The 16,753-nt window shown below is 47.5% G+C and overlaps 1 pseudogene; it reads left to right on the forward strand.

Moving 5' to 3' along the window:
* The first annotated feature begins 8,105 nt into the window (after nt 1–8,105).
* LOC147987143 (uncharacterized) lies at nt 8,106–11,385 on the forward strand (annotated as a pseudogene).
* Nucleotides 11,386–16,753: the final 5,368 nt, after the last annotated feature.

Raw genomic sequence — 16,753 nt, forward strand, 5'->3', positions numbered from 1 at the left:
GAATTGTGAAGCAAAAACATTTGACGAACCAGTGGGTTATGAAAACTTAGATTCAGATTAGGACTAATAGGGACAGTAGCATGCGATTCAGGAACGAAGTACATAATGATGCCATTCGGGCATTTTATCTTGCACCCTACAAGATTTTTAAGGTCCCTAGCAATAGTGTCAGACGATTTTGGTTTTCTGCTGGAGACCATTCCCTGCAAAAGAGAGTTAAGCCTTCTTAACCACCCACATCTTCAAGGGTGGCTTAGAAGCAATAAGTCTAAGTGCAGCATCTAAGAATTTTGGCTTTGAAGCCTTAGCAAACAGTCTTGCAGGTGAACAATAGTACTCATAAGAATAAGCAGAATAGTTCTTGGTCTTATGAACATAGCGGTTTGATGAACCGCTCTCATATTCATATGACTGAGTATGGTCTCTCTGCAAAACATTTGCGTTAGTGCGACTCAGGTGAGTCCTCTGTTTGTATGAAGCCTTTGGACCGTATGAAGCCTTTGGTTTGAGGTTTGTCTTCTTCAAGTGAGGTGTCATGAAGACATTCACAGGAAGATTTTCCAGACACTTTTTCGGAACCCAGATCTTCTTCATAGGCGGTCCATTCCTGCAGTTAGTACCAATGTACCTAGCAAACACTTCACCATTCTGATTTTTAAACAGTATATAGTTTGCATCAAAGGATTCATCAATGATAATGGGGTTAGCACAAGTGAAGCCAGATAAATTGGATGGATCTGCTGAAGGTTCCTTTGCAGCAACCCACTTGGTTTTGGGGTACTGCTCAGGTTTCTAGTAAGAGCCATCTGCATTTATTTTCCTTACGAACCCTATACCCTCTTTCATAGGGTCTCGGTTCAGAATCTGCTTTTTCAGGACATCACATAGCGTCTGATGCCCTTTAAGGCTTTTGTACATCCCTGTTTCAAGCAATGTCTTCAACCTAGCATTCTCATTAGCAATAGCAGTGGTATCCTCAGCAGAGGGGTTAGTTACCACATCAACAGTTGAAGATATTGCAACAGCAGTAGGAGTGGAACATTCAGCAACAGAAGTAGCATTATCACGCTCAATGCATTTAAGACATGGTGGTTCAAATTCTTCCTAAGCGGAACTGATCTGTTCGACGCGAAGTGACTCGTTTTCCTTTTGAAGATCTTCATGAGCCGCTCTCAATTTCTCAAGTTCTTGCTTCCTTTGAAGATAATCATAGGTAAGCTTTTCATGAGTTGTTGATAGAGTATCATAACGATCTTCAAGTTCCTGATACTTAACATGAAGATTTTTTATGTCTTCAATTAAGGATTCAGATCGAGTCATTTCAGCACCCAACAGATCATCGCTTCTGTCTAACAGTTTTTGAATATGTTCCATGGCTTTCTGTTGTTCAGTTGCAATTTTAGCAAGTGTTTCGTAACTGGGTTTTGAATCACAATCAGAGTCATCGTCACTAGATGTTTGATAGTGAGTAGTGCGTTTGTTTACCTTGGCACCGCGTGCCATGAAGCAGTAGGTAGGAGTGGAGTAGTCCTTGTCATTTGCATCGGTGTCGGTGATGAAGTCATTGTCTTCAGTGTTGAAGATGGACTTGGCGACGTATGTTGTAGCCAGACTTGCAATGCCAGAATCAGACTCCTCCTCAGACTCCACCTCTGCCTCCTCAGAAGCGGACTCCTCCTCTGAATCCATTTCCTTGCCAACAAACGCACGTGCCTTGCCAGATGAGCTCTTCTTGTGTGATGAAGACTTTGAGGAAGACTTGGAAGAAGACTTTGTGTATTTCTTCTTGTTGTTGTCAGAGTCATATTCCTTGCTCTTCTTCTTCTTTCTGTTCTCATTGTCCCACTGTGGACACTCAGAGATGAAGTGTCCAGTTTTCTTGCACTTGTGGCATGTTTTCTTCTTGTAGTCATGAGCAGAAGCTTCATTATTCCTTGAGTTTGATCGTGAAGACTTTCTAAAGCCTTTCTTCTTGGTGAATTTTTGGAACTTCTTCACTAGCATTGCAAGTTCCCTTCCAATGTCTTCAGGATCATCAGAACTGCTGTCAGATTCTTCTTCAGATGAAGAAACAGCTTTTGCCTTCAAGGCACGAGTTCACCCATAGTTTGGACCGTAGATATCTCTTTTCTCCGAAAGCTGAAACTCATGTGTATTGAGCCTCTCAAGTATGTCAGACGGATCGAGTGTCTTGAAATCAGGACGTTCTTGGATCATCAGGGCCAGGATGTCAAATGAACTATCAAGTGATCTCAGCAGCGTCTTGACGACTTCGTGTTTGGTAATCTCAGTGGCGCCGAGGGCTTGAAACTCATTTGTGATGTCAGTGAGTCGGTCAAATGTGTGCTAGACATTCTCATTGTCATTTCGCTTGAAGCGGTTGAAGAGATTGCGAAGGACACTGATTCTTTGATCTCTCTGGGTTGAGATGCCTTCATTGACCTTGGAGAGCCAGTCCCAGACCAGCTTGGATGTCTTCAAGGCACTCACACGGCCATACTGTCCTTTGGTCAGATGACCACAGATGATGTTCTTGGCAGTAGAGTCCAGTTGAACAAATTTCTTGACATCAGCAGCAGTGACACCTTCTCCAGCCTTGGGAACACCGTTCTCGACGACATACCATAGGTCGACATCAATGGCTTCAAGATGCATACGCATCTTATTCTTCCAGTAGGGATATTCAGTTCCATCAAAGACGGGGCACGCAGCGGAGACTTTAATTATCCCTGCAGTCGACATAGCTAAAACTCCAGGTGGTTAAACCGAATCACACAGAACAAGGAAGCACCTTGCTCTGATACCAATTGAAAGTGCGTTATATCGACTAGAGGGGGGTGAATAGGCGATTTTTATGAAAGTCTTCAAAACGTGGAAGTTATGAAGACAAACAGTAGAGATATGCCTATTACTATGCAGCGGAAGTTAGACTACACTAGGCAAGCCATGGTCAAGTATCAACAGAGTGAAAGCTCAGTGACAAGTAGTTGTAGTGTAATTAGGATCAGGTAGGAAGATACTATGAAGCCAAACAGACCATACACTCACGTTGTGAAGACAAAAGATAGAACAGACATGCAATGACTTCACAATGAGTGATCAGTAAGTAAAAGGAAGTGAAGATGAAACCAGTGACTCGTTGAAGACAATGATGTGTTGGACCAGTTCCAGTTGCTGTGACAACTGTACGTCTGGTTGGAGCGGCTAGGTATTTAAACCTTAGGACACACAGTCCCGGACACCCAGTCCTAAACACGCAGCTCAGGACACCAAGTCCTCACCGTATTCTCCTTGAGCTAAGGTCACATAGTCCTCGCCCAATCACTCTGGTAAGTCTTCAAGGTAGACTCCCAAACCTTCACAGACTTCGTTCACTGGCAATCCACAATGTCTCTTGGATGCTCTGAACGCGATGCCTAACCGTCTGGGGATGCACAGTCCTCAAGTGTAATAAGTCTTCAGATCACACAGACAAGAAGACTTAAGTGATGCCCAATGTTCTCTGGCTCTGGGTGGTTAGGGCTTTATCCTCGCAAGGAATTCTCTCTCTCAAAGGCTTCGAGGTGGGTTGCTCTCAAACGACACAAAGCCGTACTCTCAATCTGAGCAGCCAACCCTTTATGGTTGTAGGGGGTGGGCTATTTATAGCCACTTGGCAACCCGACCTGATTTGTCCGAAATGACCCTGGGTCACTAAGGAACTGACACGTGTCTCAACGGTCAGATTTCAAACTCTCATGGCAACTTTACTTGGGCTACAAGCAAAGCTGACTTGTCCGGCTCTGGACAAGATTCGCTCTTATTGTCTTCACTCGAAGACATAGGTTTTGGGTTTAGGCATCACTTCAGTCATTCTGGCTGGTTCTCCTGGACCCCACTTAATAGTGCGGTGGTTCCTATGACTCAACACAAAAGAAAAAGAACTACGAAATATCTAAGTCTTCGAGCTCCATAGGCTTCATGTCGTGTCTTCTCTTGTCATAGTCTTCAATGTGAATATCTTCATATACCACCTTGACTTCAATGTCTTCATACAATTTTAGGGGTCATCTCTGGTAGTAAAACCGAATCAATGAGGGACTTCTACCTGTGTTATCCTGCAATTCTCACAAACACATTAGTCCCTCAACTAGGTTTGTCGTCAATACTCCAAAACCAACTAGGGGTGGCACTAGATGCACTTACACTCTAATGCAAGAAGTAGAAAGGAGAATAGGCGATATCTGGTGATCAAGGGGGGGAGGGGGCTTGCCTGGTTGATCTGCAGACAGAAACGGACCCTCGAAGGTGAAGTAGTCGATCATTGGTTCAACCACGGTCTCGGGGTCTTCCGGAAAGAAGTAACAAAGGGAAACACAATAAATAACTGAGCAATCAAAGTATCATAAAGCATAACATGGCAATACGCGGCGCTAGGGGTGACCTAACGCAGTACTAGGTGCTACCGGCGAATGGGGGAAACATCTGCGAAAGTATCCCTTGTGTTTCGTGTTTTCGGACAGATGAACCGGAGGGGGAAAGTTATGTGTTCGCTATGCTAGGTACGTGTGGCAGAAGAACGGACTGGGTATTCGGGTTTGTCTCGTCGTTCTGAGCAACTTTCATATATAAAACTTTTTCATCCGAGTTACGGATTATTTTCTATGGTTTTTCAAAGATTTAAATAATATTTTGAAAATCCCTGAAATTTTGCTAAGGCTGAGAATTCGTCAGTTTTAACACCACTTAGCTGTTTTTAAAAGGATACAACTATGAATCTGTACCTCCTATAATTTTGTGCCTTATATGAATTTTGAGCAATTTTCTGTGGTCTACATGCTAGTAACAATTACATCCATGATAGAGTTCAATAGCTTGATAATCAACAGCCCTAAAGTAGCTATGAAAATAAAGCAGTTTTCGGCTTTTCTGTTAACAAAACATTGAACTTTGTGATTTTCGTAGGATTTAAACCATGCATCAAAAGGATTTGATCCAGTGGGATAAAATGAAGTTTGTCAAGTATACTTTCTACTGATATTTTTCGTAGCCTTGTTAACAGTTGTTTAACCGCAGTTTAGGGGCTGTCTAAAGGGTTAGTCAATGTAGATTTAGTAAAGCTAGTTAGTAGCAGCTACAGTAACTTAGCAGTAGTATTACACGGGGTAGCGGCGGTGGCTAGAAGCAGGCAAGCAGCAGCAGAGCGGCGATGGGCGGAGCCGGCCCGCCATGGCGCGGTCAACAGCGCGCGCGGCCATGGACGGGCATGAGCAGCTACAGCGCCGGGCGAGCAGCGACGCTAGGCAGCAGCAGGCGATGAGCAGCGGCGCGGCGCATGCGCGGCCGGCAAGCGGGCGACACGGTCGCGGTGAGCACGAGGCAGAGGGCGGCAGCGGCGGGGCGCGGCCGTGGCTAGGCGGCGCGCAGCAGAGGCACCAGCTGCGGCCGCAGCAGTAGCGCAGCAGCGGCGATTCAGCAGCGGCAACGCAGCAGAGAACCGGCGAGCGAGCGCCGGGCAAGCGGGTCAACGGGCAGCGCGGGCGCGGGCGGCAGCGGAGCAAGCACGCAGAGCGTGGGGAGTGCAGCCCTGGGCACACGCACACGCGCGAGGGGGCAACTGGGGCGGCCAGAGATGCTGGGAAAAAGCATGGCCACAACGAGCTCGTGGCCATGGCGGACGATGGCTTCGGCCTCGAACAGAGCGACGAATACGACGGCGGATCCGCACGGGAAGGAGAGGGGAATGGTTGGGTGCCTCACCGAGGAGGCACAGGATGGCCCGTTGGTGGCTTAGGAGCTGCAGAACGATGACAATCGTCGCGGACGCGCCGGTGACTGTAGGTTGAAGACGACGACGAACCCGGCGATGTAGGGGCTCCCACCAAGGACTCGAGGGTGTGCACGACGCAACAGACGACGACAGAGCTGATGGTCCAGCTCCTATGCGCCAGGGTCGACGGTGGCCACGTGGACGTGTCGAGGCATGGCGATGGTGGCGCGGTTGCGAGCGGAGGGAGAGGAGGGCGACGCGAGGGGAATGGGGAGGGCCGGCTAGGGTTCCAGCCGCAGGGGGTAGATATAGGCAGGGGGACGCCGGAGGGCCGTCGGATGGCCGCCACGGCGACGGCCGGTGCAGTGGCAGGCATCGGCGCTGCCCACGATCCCCCCTGTGAACAGGGAGGGGGAGGCAGTGCGCTTGGGCCGGCCTGGTGGTTAGGTGGGCCAAGTGGCACAAGGGGAGGGGGTTGTCTTGTTTAGTTTTATTTTTTTGTGTTTAATTACTTTTTTATTATTTACCTTTCACTGTTTTAATTAATTTCCACAATACTTTAGTTTAGCTAAAATACAAAAGTAGTTTCTAAATTAGTATTACTATCTATACCTCTGCCACAAAAAGTTTCACTCACACATAAAATAGTTTAGCTTTTTAGAAATTATAAAAGGCATTTCAATGGTTGTTTAAGCCATTGTTATATTCACAAAAGGGGATTTAAACATTTTACAAAAGTGTTGGGTCACCACCATAATTAGGTATGGAATATTTGCCACACTTTGAAATTTTATTTTTCATGTTTGGGAAACTTGAATTTTGGACTTTAATTTTGAATTTGAATTTGAATCATGATTTGGACCAACCGAGGATTAATGTAGTTTAATTATCCGGACGTCATAGATAGTGTTTTTTTTCTTGGCCTTCCCTATACCAAAATCTTGGCTCCACCCTGCTAGGCTTATTTTGTGTTCTTGATGGGAAGAGGACAATGGCCTTTTCACAAGCTTATTTGGCGAGCCCACGCCCTCCTTAAGTTCAAGTTCTTGCCTCTAAGGCTGCCCTCGACCACTTCTGGACGCCTGGACCGCGGAGTGGATAAAGCGGCATGGCATTGCTGATGACGATACAAGCTCCCTTTATTCCCGTGTGTCATGTCGATCGAGCACCTTCTCATCCAATGTAGCTTCTCGTGCCAGGTTTTGGTTCCAATCTCTTTGTGCTTTGCGCACACGCGAGCTTCACCCCGTCAAGCACTGACTGCCTCATCGACAATGCCGAGGTTGGCGTCCTCCTGGACTGCGGTTTAGAGTCGCTTTGGCTACGGCCTCATCAGCCTCATCTTTTGTTACCTCTCACCTGTGGGCTGTGGCTAGAAGTTGCAAGAGTAATGACACTCTTGTTGCATTTGTCACTTGCGATGCACCTGGTTTTGGTTTTCTATCTAACAAAAAAGACGTTCTTTGTCGCGCGTTCCTGAAAAATGATAGCATAAGTGTCGCTGAAGGGTCTCCCACACCTTAGCGGTGATACAAATAGCACCGATGGGCACACTCATGATCCATCCTAGTGATCGATCATGCAGAGGCCACAGATGGGTCAACTACAGCCATGAAGTTTATTGCCGTATTCGTCGCGAACCCATTCCACCAGAACGGCGCATAGGATACTGTCCAGTAACAAAGGAGATCAAAAACATGAGTTAGGCCATGGGGAGCGGCCGGGCGCACCATCAAGGGAACCATGCGAGGGAGCAGCGGCGTATGCCTAGGGCGCCTTTGTAGTTCGTGTGCCACGGTGGTGGCATGGAACGTCGCGGTGCCGGCCCGCTCCATCGCGCCGGGGAATGCCTGTATGTCGAGGGGGCAAGGCTCGGCAATACTGGCCTTCGCCGCGCCCGCTTTGTGGGCCGCATAAGCACCGCCATTGATCGACACCGGCGAGGATGGGATGCAGATCCATGGGGGAATGAAGCGCTCGTGGCAGGCTGGTTGAGGAAGCCACGGGAGGAGTTGCCGCAGGCCATGAATGGATTTTTCCTTATTCGAGGGTGCAAGCGATGAATAAATTTCGCCACGGGATGGTTCCATGGGAGTAGAAAGAAGAGAGCAGAGGATAGCAATGAAGCGTTATCTACTCCTACTACTTAGCGGTGGCAGCTCTCTGTAAATTTTGCCAACTCTTAATCAAACGGTTGTACATTGCTGAGCTATACTATATCAACGGCAGGGATGTAAATGGCAAATAAATGACGTCCGCAATCCCGTTTAGTTATTTTTTGCTAGCTTGATAATTTATTTTCCTCAAACAAACGAAAACCCTTTTTGAACTATCATATTATAAGTGGACTTTAAACGGGATCCGGTTGACATCCCTAATCAACGGCTAGGACAATTCAGTGACGTGGCTCATTGAGGTTTTCAGTAAAATCTAGTGGTGGGGGACTCTTAGAGAAGTGCATCGCTGTACCTGCACGCAGCGGCATCTGAACGCCTTCGTGATTCGCATCAGACAGCGTGCTAGTTAGAGTACAGTGGGGCACTGACTTTCCGATTTCGACGTATATGCATATTCGAACGGACCAATCTAACAGTACGTCTGACACAAGGAAGGACCAATCTGACAATACGCCAAAGGACCGGGCCGCACACTCTGAAGCACGCTGCAGCCGTCGACTGTGTGCGTCGCGATGCAGGCCTCCACGGTGCGCGGCGCTCTGTAGGCGTTGACGGTACGCACCTCACTAAGGCGTATGTATGACAGCCCGCCGTCTACCGACGGCCAAGCGGTGTCTCCGGCGCAGGACGCACCCGACAGCTCAACATCGAGAGAGAGGGCGAGCTGCTCCTGCGCAGACAGCTGCCTCTCTAGTGTCCCCTCTCGACCCGGCGCTTCAGGCCCCTGGGAGACGTTGTCGCCCCCGTGTATCCAATCCCACCGCCCCCTTCAGGGGAGGACGCCGCGGTGCCCGATCTGCAGAATTTGGTCCGCGAACCAAGACATACAGACAAGAGAAGTTGGTGTTAAGCTACATGTATATGTGTGTGTGAGTATTGTACGTAGTCTCTACATTAGGCTAGTATAGCGTACGTGTGTGCAGTTTTCCCTTGCGCACACACGTCCCTCCACCTCTCGAGCATGGCCACCCACGATCTCCATCGTGGCTCAAGTGCCCGCTGCTCCTCCTGTATATGTAACCCCTCAGATGAATGGATCGGTGTGTTCGATCTCTCTCCCTGAAACATGGTATCAGATGCTGCCGCAACCAATCCGTCTGCGTCCGATCTGTCCTCTCCTTCCGCTGCCATGAACACCAATTCCCTAGCCACTCCTGACACCTCTGACGACGATGCGTCCGCTCCGGCCGCGAGCGCGCCTCCGCCCACTGCTCTGGCAAGCGCCCCTCCCGCGAGCGCGCCTCTGTCCACCGCTCCCCCGGCGCGGCTGCTCGCGCCCAGCGCATTTCCATCCACGGTCTTGCAGACCATCGACATCCGGCATCACGTTCCGGTCACCCTCGACCTCCATGCCGGCAACTATGCCAAGTGGAGACGCTTCTTCCTCACCATTGTCGGCATGTTCGGCATTCACGACCACCTTGTCGCTTCTGCCGCTCCTCGCTGTCGTGATCCCGAGTGGGTCATGGTCGACCACTATGTCGTTCATTGGCTCTACTCCATCGTCTCTCGCGAGCTGCTCGACGCCGTGATGCAGCCTGACGACACTGCCGACGTGCTCTGGGCTGCGATCGAGGGCATCTTCCGCGACAACAATCTCTCCCGGGCGGTGTACCTCGACGTTGAGTACCACGCTGTGGTGCAGGGCGACCGCACGGTGATGCAGTAATGTACTTGCCTCAAGTCCTTCGCCGACCAACTGCGACCTCGGCCAGCCCGTCTCCGAGCCGCAACAACTGTTCAACATGCTGCGCGGGCTCGGACGCCAGTACCACACCGCGATCCCCCACCTCACCTCGCGCGTCCCGCTGCCCACGTTCCTCGAGGCCCGCTCCTTCCTCCTCCTCAAAGAGCATTGCGCCGAGGAGGCGGCTCGCCAACAGTCCGCCCATGCGCTCATCGCGGCGCGCCCACCGGTCAGCCCGACGCCCTCGACGCCTCCCTCCGACGGCGGCACTGGTCGCGGGCGTGGGCGCAACCGACGCCGCGGGGGTGGCTCGCCCTCGTCTCCACCGCCCTCGACTCCGTCCGCTCCACGGCCAGCTGCTCTACCAGGCTCCTCCCCGAGCGCCCACTCTTGGACGGGCATGGTCTAGGCGTGGCCTATGCCTTGGCGTGCGCCAGGGGCCGGCGTTCTCGGGCCCCGCCCGGGCGTCCCGACGCAGCACGCCCTCTTCGCCGGTGGTGCACTTGCCGCTCCACTCCCCCGTACGGCTACGGCGGTTACCGTGCACTCCTCCCCGGGTTCACCTACGGGTCGCCAGGGGCCAGCTCCAGCAGCGCGCCCCCACCACCGCAGCAGCCATGGGACATGGGCGGCCTTCAGACTGCGCTCCAGGCCGCGCACTCGTCCTCGCCGCCGCCGGCCAGCACCTCGGACTGGTACATGGATTCGGGCGCCTCCTCGCACATGACCTCCAACCCTGATACTCTCCACTCCCTTCGCCCTTCTTTTCCTCCTCGTGATATTATCGTTGGCAACAGCGGCCGCATGCCCATTACGCACACTGGTCGCGGCTCGCTCGTCGCTAACAACTCCTCTCTCGAGCTCCACAATATGCTCCTCTCTCCCTCCATCATCACCAATCTTCTTTCTGTACGTCGTCTTACTCGCGATAATCCTGAATTTGACGCTTTTGGGTTTTCTGTCAAGGATATCCGCACCCGCCTGGTGATCCTTCGGTGTGACTCAACCGACGACCTGTACCCGGTGTGCTGCAACCCTGCCATACCACGCGCTAGCTACTTCGCCGGCGCCGCGTCCACAGAGTTGTGGCACAGCCGTCTTGGGCACAATAAGCACAAACTTTACCTGTGCTTGGAATAGCTCCGGTCATGTAGTTACCGTTGAGAACTAGAACTTCCAGTGAAACAATGCGCCCTAGAAATTCCGGGAAACCCCCTCCCTGTGTAGTAGCACTAAAGTCGAGATATCGAAGCTTGGATAGTCCAACTAATCCTGCAGGTGTTTTTGTTTGTATATCAATGAGAATAAGAAGTCATCGCACATACATGTTCTATAAAAAGATAATTTGGAGCACACATACGTACCTTCCAAGGCTAGCGAACAGGGATAATTGTTTGATAGATCAAGGTATTCAAGCTCATGTAATGCAGAAAACACTGTTGAGTTTAAATACCAATGATCGTGTGAACTAGTCACAAATATGTACGAAAGATCGAGATGAGACACTCGCTGGGTTGTATTGTTGCATTTCACACGCTCCCACGAGCAGCAGTCATCACCATCCTCCCCCCATGAATTAGTCACGCCCAAGGAGCGCGCTCTCATAAGGGAAGACCGAATATCCATTAGTGCAGCCCTCTCCTCCACGAAGCAACCAGAGGACAAGTGAAGCATGAACTGTAACGACAAAAATAGTACTACTATCGAAAACAATAATCCCCATGGTAAGCAGCTACCCATAGCTAGACTTTGGGAGAGAAATGGTGAGTGGTTTTGCAGTTCTGCAGGCTTTCCTTTTATCGATCTTTCGTTAGCTTCATACTAATTATAGACGCAAGGACTTGCAAGGAATACAAGTCTAGGAGTACAACTTGGCACATACAGTCAGTTTAATTACTTGGACAAAGTCTTCAGCAATCATGCATCATCCACAGGAAATCTTGTTGTGAAGATATTTCGATGCATTCTTGACCAGGTGCATGCATGGATGGCCAATTAGTCGCAGCCGGCATTATGTGTGGGCTAGACTTTTCTAACATAGAGGTGCCGACTAGACTTTTCAAGTTCTAATAACAACGTCATATTGGACCAAAGGGAGACGAGGACGTACGAGACGACACACATGTTTCTTCATCAAACTTAGGCAACCAGGCTCACGAATGTACCAAATATAACTACAGAAAACTTGAGCAATGTGTGTATCTAGAACAGCAGTACTAGCAAATTTACTAAGCATATCGAAGATTCAGAAGAAATCAAACAAGATGTACCTGGAGCAATAAGAGAAAAGACTGATGAACGAACGCATGACCGGGCTGAACAATTTACTATTGGAAAGAATACAAATCCGGAGAGCCCAGCTCCCCCTCCACCACCCTCCCTCCTCGCTGCCGCCGGTGCGCCCTGGCGGGTGGTGGGGCTTTTCTTCCCCTGCTCGATGGTAGAAGGCACGGCCGGAAGCGTTGGGCGGCGGCGTCGTGCTGGTGTGGGGCATGACGATGTGGCACGGCGGAGGGGTCCATCGAGGGACATAGATTTTTAGAGCACTTGCACCCAGGCTCTGTTATCCTGACTCTTCAATGTTGCTTTAAGATCTGTGTGAGACAACTAACTTCGTATATGAATTTTTTTCTTTTTCGTTTCTCTTATATAGAACATGTTTTGAACTTCAAACTTTGCAGCGCAGCCAAACTTACTAACTAGAATGTGGGATAAAACTTTCAAAAAATTTTGTCCTACATAAATGCTAAAAAAAGTATTGTTTTTAATCAAATAAAACTTATTTTGTATATTTATGTTGGACGAAAAAATCTAAATTTTTTTATCCTAGATTCAAGCTAGAAAGCTTTACTGTTCTGCAAAGGTTTGAACTTGAAGACATGTTCTATGTGAGAGAAATAAAAAAAATACTTGCACGGATCTTAATGCAAAGAATGGATGGCTAGATAAGAAGGGCCTGGGTGCATGTGCCCTAAAATATATTTTCGGTCCATCAAGGGCCATCTCGGGCTCCCACCTCCATGTCTTAGGTGAAAGCCCAAAATCTTCTTCAAGGCTGCATCGAGGTCCATCCCGGGCTCCCACCTCCGTGTCTCAGGTAAAAGCCCAAAATCTTCAGATTGGGCGGCGGCGGCGCTACGACATTGTTTCTCGTCTTCAAGGCGCCGCCATGGGATGGTGGAGGTGGTGGTTCGGGTTTCGGCGTGGTTATGGGTCGCCAGCGTTCTTCAATGTTCCCGTTCGGTGGCTTGCGGTGGGCACCATGGTCCTTGCCGAAGGTGCGATGTTGCCGGGGTTGCGGCTTGAGAGGTGAGGCAGCTGGGCTTTTCACCATCAACCCAGTTGGTCTTACTCACGCGAGTGCTCAGGGGTGAGTGGCGTAGCTTCCTCCAATCCAGGACTAGAAAGCAGGGGGCCTTCGGCAGCGATTCAGCTGTGTTTGGCCGATGGGAGTTGCCAAAGCTTGTTCTTCCTCCGGCGGCAAGTTGCTCTCTTGGCCTCGTAGCATCGATGGCAAGTCCTCGGGTTCGCTAAGGACTTCGCTGATCAAGCTTGTGTGGTGTTGTCGGATCGTATTAGCTGCTCTATAGCTTCTTGTATCTTTGTCTCCCTTTTGCATTTCTTCATTTGATCTTGTATCTGTGGTGTGGTGATTGCTTTATATATAAATAAAGCGGGGAAACCCTTTTTCGTGAAGGAATGCATGACCACATCTCTCATGTATTTAGCAGCTCGGCAACGACTCGACACCTCCGCCATGGCTACGCCCACGCGACACCCTGCCGCTGCTATCCGGATCACGCCAGAGCCACCATCTAGCCCTCCACGATCTGCAGACGGCGTCTCGGTTGGGGACGAAGGCAAGCGTGGGGTTTTGAGTTGGCCCTGTTTCTGCCCAGATTTCTCGCTGCCTGAAGGAGCATCCTGTTGCCGGCGCCGGCAGAAGGTGGCCAGCATCTGTCGCCTGCCGGATTGACAACATGATCGGTGAGTTACTATTGCCTGGGATTTTTTTAGACAAAAATATCTCATGGGTCTGATGCTGCATGTCATTGTTGGGCTTCTTTTATCGGTATTGCGTCAAAAGATAGGTCCTATATGACACACCTTGCCTCAAAATGGTCGCATCCCTTGAGGCGGGTTGACCAATAGCGCTACCTGCTGCACCGAGAGTTGAATCACCTTTTTTATTGGTTTTTTATATTTTTCCTAAAAAACAAGATTTAGTTGTTTTTATTTTTTGGGTTTCAGAGCACATGAATATTACTTCATTTGTGAAAATTAAACATTTTTTCAAAGTTCCAATTTTTTAATGAAAATTTCAAACAAATTTGAAATTTCTAAACATTTTAAGAAAATACTGAACAAATTTGGAATTTCCAAAATATTTATATTACCTAACAAAATCGAAAATTTCGGAACACATTTCATAACTTCCGATTTTTTCTGAAAAGCCAAACTTTTATTAAAATTCTGAATCATTTTTTAAATTTTCTTTTTTTTTCAAAATGTGACTTTTTTGAAATTTCCAGACAATATTTTTTGAAAAAGCGAACACCTTCTGAAATTTTAATTATATTTTTAAAACTATGAACATTTCTTGAAAACTATGAACATTTTAAAAAAATAAGTAAATTTTTTTGGAAAAATGAATAAATTTTAAATTGGAAACTTTTTTTTTTCTGAAATTGTGAACATCTTTGAAATTTTGGAACAAAATTTGAAATTCTGAACAATTTCTAAAATAAGCGTGAACAATTTTTAATATTTTTTCCAAAAAGTGAGCATTTTTTGATATTCCAAATATTGTTTTTGAATTTTCGTGCAATTTATAAAAATTTAACGACAAAAAGAAGAGAAAAAAGAGACAGGATAACTGAAAAACAAAAAAAGTACAAAAGAGGTAAGAACGGAACCACACGAGAACCTTCTAGAAGGTCCCAAACCTTTAAAAAGACTGAATAAGAACAAGGTTCACATAACCAGGATCTGTGGAACATACGGCAGATTAATAATGTGCCGGCCCATCTCACGCATGCCTCACGCTGTTCCCTGTGCGTTTGATGGACAATCTTCACACTAAAGTGTCATAGAGGATTTAAGACGTCTAAATGGAGACTTGATGTCAAGATTGTCATGAATCCTGTGTGACATTTGCGAGCGACTTATTTTGGCCGCCCATTAGCTATTCAACATGTTCTACCATCCAGGTTGTGAGAACCATCCAGAAGATTCCTATCTATTTATTACTGGTTTTGGGAACCTTCTAGAATGTTTTAGTCTGGTTATTCTCATTTTTTGGTGTATTCTTTTACTGGTTTTCTATTAATTTTTCTTGTCTTTTCTTTCCTCTTTCATTTGTTCAAGAAAAGTTTGCAATTTCAAAATTTGTATGTGTTTTCAAAGAATTTTTAAAAATTTCAGAGTTTGGTCGTATTTTTCAAAAAATGACTAGAATTCTAGTTCAAAATTTTAAAAATTGTTCATATTTTTAAAATATGTTTGGAATTTCATTTTTCTTTTCACATTTGAAAATATCTTTGGAATTTCATAAATTCTTCTGATATTTCATAAAGTTTGAAATTCTAAAAATGGTTTGCGTTACTAAATATTCATAAATTTCAAAAATTGATCGCAAAATTGAAGAACTCTGAGTTAAAAAAAAATCATTTTTCTTAAAATATTCATGTTTCCAAAAATTGTCCGCAAAATTTTAAATAACATTTGCTACAGTGCCATTTTGATATGGTGCCAATTGTCTACAATATTCAGTCCGCTATAGTACCTGGTTCTCCCGCTAGGCGTCGGCTCGGTTCACTCTGTTGCCAATGGGGCGGCGCAGGGAAGGTGCGCCGTGTGCGAAGGACCGACTACACTTTATATGTCTACACCTTTTGTTTTTGCTGGGCCACTCGTGTAAGATTTGCTTTGTGGTCAAATTGCATCGCTCGCTAGGCTTGTGGTTCCTCTTTAGTGATCTAAACGATTTTATATTAGTTTACAGAAAAAATATCATCTTTTAGTGCAACAATATAAATAGATAAAATTCCATAATAATGAAGATGCAACTATAAATTAGTATTTCAGCAGGGACAATGTATTTGTTAACAAATTTTTTTTTTAGTTCCGTGTAACCGGGAGAGTTCCTTTGATGCAATTAAAACTGAGATCTAAGACCTAGAGTGAACTTGGCCCTGAGAATAAGCTTATTGGAATATGCCCACAAAAATTATTATTCGAGAGATCTAGGATCTTTAGGTGAGGAAGCACAAATAATGAAGCTATTCCAAGACATATTTAATTGTCATAGGTTTTTTTTTGTGTGGAAAACTTCTTATCTATTCATCTTTAACTATAACAGTACACCAAATATTAGAAATAACAAAAAAAATGTCATTCAGGTCCGTAGACTACCTAGTGATGACCAAAAGCATTGAAGTGAGCCGATGACGCGCTGCCATCATTGCATCATCGGCTCTGGATGTCAAATGGATCTACTGATCTGGATAAATCACGAGGGGCGATGATGATAGCGCGTCATCGGCTCACTTCAATGCTTGTACACCAAACATCATTTATGTACCATGGATGTAATTAACTCATTTAAATTCATTGTCCCCAAAACTTGCAACTTTCACCCGCGGAGACAAATCCTTAGATCTGGGCTGTCGGACGCCTCCGAATAAGCAGTCATAGGGACGACCAACGAGACGACACCCATGTCCATGGAAGCGGAAGGAGCTGGCCGGAACTGGCGGAACCAATATCCGGTGGCAGACGAGAACCCCACCATGTCCATATGGGAGGAACCGCGCCACCAGAACCCAACGGCGGCAGCCCGCATCACCCCCACGCCCGCCAAGGACAGCACCACCGCAGGGGTGAGATCTGGTCCGTTGCGCCGGTTGGGGAAGAGGAAGCATGCCTGGAGAGCAAGGAGAAGAAGGTTGAGGGAGCGCCCCGCCGCCTGCGGCGGTGAGGGAGAGGAGCGAAGAAGATGGAGTAGTTGGGGGCGGCGGACCCCTCATGAGTCGCAGGAGTGACCCACGAGACGCGAGAAAGAAACACTGAATCTTCAGTTTGTCAATGTAGATTCTCACACCTAAGAGCATCTTCAACAGGCGCACCAAACTAGCGCCG

Source organism: Triticum urartu, chromosome 2A, assembly GCF_056163025.1.
Source record: "Triticum urartu cultivar PI428250 chromosome 2A, HENAU_Tu73, whole genome shotgun sequence".
Taxonomy (NCBI): domain Eukaryota; kingdom Viridiplantae; phylum Streptophyta; class Magnoliopsida; order Poales; family Poaceae; genus Triticum; species Triticum urartu.